The sequence below is a fragment of the Diabrotica virgifera genome, chromosome 8 (assembly GCF_917563875.1).
Source record: "Diabrotica virgifera virgifera chromosome 8, PGI_DIABVI_V3a".
In the NCBI taxonomy this organism is placed as follows: domain Eukaryota; kingdom Metazoa; phylum Arthropoda; class Insecta; order Coleoptera; family Chrysomelidae; genus Diabrotica; species Diabrotica virgifera.
This window is the reverse complement of record NC_065450.1, coordinates 311,190-314,287: the sequence shown is the minus strand read 5'-3', so window position 1 is coordinate 314,287 and position 3,098 is coordinate 311,190. Positions and strand designations below refer to the sequence as shown.

General features: G+C 33.2%; 1 long non-coding RNA gene across 1 annotated transcript; it reads right to left on the bottom strand.

Annotated features, from left to right (window-relative positions):
• Window positions 1-1,825: 1,825 nt before the first annotated feature.
• On the bottom strand, window positions 1,826-2,807 carry LOC126889874 (uncharacterized). Its single transcript, XR_007700201.1, has 2 exons — window positions 2,467-2,807; window positions 1,826-2,161 (listed from the first exon to the last, which is right to left on the bottom strand). It is a non-coding gene; the product is annotated as an uncharacterized LOC126889874 (long non-coding RNA).
• Window positions 2,808-3,098: the final 291 nt, after the last annotated feature.

Genomic DNA, 3,098 nt, shown 5'->3' with positions numbered 1-3,098 from the left:
TAAAAGACTTGAAACAGTTTCTAGGGACAAGACAAGAGGAATCTGGGCTAAATTTCTGGGGAAGACTGGTGCGATAGTTACTCGGGGTAAAACTTCAGGGTGAACGTTACAAGTATTACAAGTGTAACACCAAGTGGGGGCGGCTAAAGACATTGGGGACTAGTAGATAGACTAACTACTAGTGCAACAGGTATACAAGCTAAACTTGTAACAATGGGCATACAAAACAGAAAAAGAGTCGAGCTTCCATGTTGTCGGAAACACTTGTAGCACAAACGGAGATCGGGCCGCCCAAGGGTACGGGCTGCCCCACCAGTTGCAGTACAAATGCAACCGAAAGGAGGCTAACAAGACCTGGTAGTAGGCACATACTAATGGGGTCTACAGGAAATTAAAAAATAAGTTGAGCCCCACGTTGGGCGCCAGTTGTTACGTTTTAAAATGTCTGCTCTGATGGAATCAGGGATAAGATTAACTACATAGATACTTTGGGTCGAAATGGGGCTAGTAGAAAGAACAGACATATAAAGCTTCTTTGCGAACGGCAGCTCATTTATTGTGCAGTGGCAAGTCGTGGAATCGTTAAGGGGTATAAGAGGGTTTAAAGAAGACTAACTACCATAACCAAATAAGCAAAGGATACTTACACAGACTTGAGGACTTTCCTACTATTTAAAGAAATTTGGACGCCGTTCGAAAAATCCTCAAATTCACATATCGAATACTTACTGGACACATTCCGTACTTATGGGAACCAATTGGGGGACATTCACCTTAGATTCCTCATTGGGTCAAACTGGGCTATTATTTACCATCCTATGGCTTCTATGCCATTTCTTTCCTTTCTTCTATACTAAAACTTATTTCACTTGTATTAGACAACTGGTTAATAACTTTCCAAAAAAAGGTTACAGAAATAAAAATAGGTACATTTTATAATGTTTATTTAAACCTTTAGACTTTATTTAAACTTTGAGAATAAATATGTTCTCAAACAGGAAATGAATAATAAAAATAACTATAATTTTTAACAAGACTTTACCATGGAAAATAAATATTTTACAATCTTTTCTATTTCCAAAAATACACAAAGTTTATTATTTCACATTATTTTTACATACATAATAACTTTTTAGAGCAGTGTATCAAAACAAATTTTGACTTATGCTGTCAAGTCAAACGTCACTGCCATTTTATCTAATTTACATAAAACTTTCCGAGAGTCCATGTTGAAAACAAACTATTAAAATATTTAAAACCTTTACCAAATTAATATCCACTTGTGAATTTAATTAAAACAAATATTATTTCATACCTTTTTTTAGAACAAAATCCATCGTCACACGTCACACTTGGCACTTAACCAAAATTTTCCTTAGGAAATTTTAATGATATATAAACTCGCACAATAAATTAGAAAAATAGATATTTTTCTTGGGATAGGATATAAAATTAATGAATTCTATTAACAAAACATTGTAGCAGAAATTTGTAATGATAAAAGGCAAGAAACAAAGTAACAATATACAGAGCAACTGGAACAGAAACTGGGTAGGTACAAGAACATAGAAATAGAAGAGGAATGGAAAAACATAAAGAACAGCATAATAGAGACAGCAGAACAAATAATGGGATTCCAAAAAAAAACTGTAACGAAAAAGCGATGGACTAACCAGCTAATTGAAATAATATTCGAAAATATTACCTCAACTAACCAAGATAGCCATCGTTACACCCTTAGCTTAGCTCAGTCACTCAGGTGTGTGTTCGTCTTGTCCTAACCTTAGAATGAACTCTGAAAATTGGAATGGAAGCAAACAAAACATAGTTTTTAACTAATCATGTTTATTGTTCATAAAGATATAATAAATAAAATGACTTAGTAAATTGCATTAACAAATGTATTCAAATTCTTGCCAAAAACTAACAATTCTGGATTATACTTATGGCTTTTGGTAGCTGATGATATCTTCTTGATGTCGTATGGTACTGCTGTTGTAGACTTCTCGTAGGCCTGGGCGGATCTTCGGCGCAAGGCCCCTGCAGCTAGAGGTGGTGGTTGTGCAGTCTGGATGTCATTGTCTTTGCCTTCAAGTGTGCATCACCGGTGATGTGAGGCTTAAGTTCCCGAAGAGGGAAAGGTTGATCTCTTTCCAAAAAACTATAAAACAGAGACACATATCAATCATCAAGAAGAAAACCCAAAATGTACCTTTGCCAAATAGTATTCAGAAATAGTAATTGGCAAGGGTAAATTACATAGAATTTAGATGAGAATAGTTAAAATTCTGATTACTAAACGTGCATACATGTAAATTAAAAAATAATTATATTTGAAACTAAAATATCAGAACACATGGTCTGACATTGGAAGTTAGGTTAGATAAAAAACAATATAAAAACTGTTAGATGGAGAAATATAATTACTGTAAGAAATTATTAAAAAAAAAACTATGTGTAACTCACCCCAAGAGGAAGATGATTTGTTGAAATAGAAATGATTTATTTTTCGAATTACATGCCTTTTTAAGGATTAATTTTTCCCTTCCAGTGTATGTCAGGGAGTAGGGGGTCAATTCGATGAAGTGACACTGTCATTGAAAACGACATTTAAAATGACAACCAAGTACTATGAAGTAGCGGCATGTTCCGTATTGAAAATACAGATATTTGGAGAGTATGAATATACGAGGTATGTTCAGTATGATGATTTAAATAAAAAGAGATATATTAAATAGAAGATAATAAAAAAGGATAATAAAATGATAATCAAAGAGGATAATAAAAGAGCGCCAACCAATTTTTAAAGGGGGAAAAGGGTAAACCAAATAGAAGAAGATAATTATTAATGAAATATTAAAGAAAATAAGGTAAAATAATTATTTAAAAATAAAATATCAAAGATGTGACGTTTGTAACGTTACAAAACAAAGAATCAAAAGAATGTTTTGATGAGTAATGTCACTAAAAAAGTCAACTGAAGCACCTCGCAAGAAACAGATGGTTACAATAGTGATGAACAGGAACAACTGGACCAATATAGAAAATAAAAACAGAAAGCGTTGGAACTATGTAGTAAAAAGAAGAATACATGGATC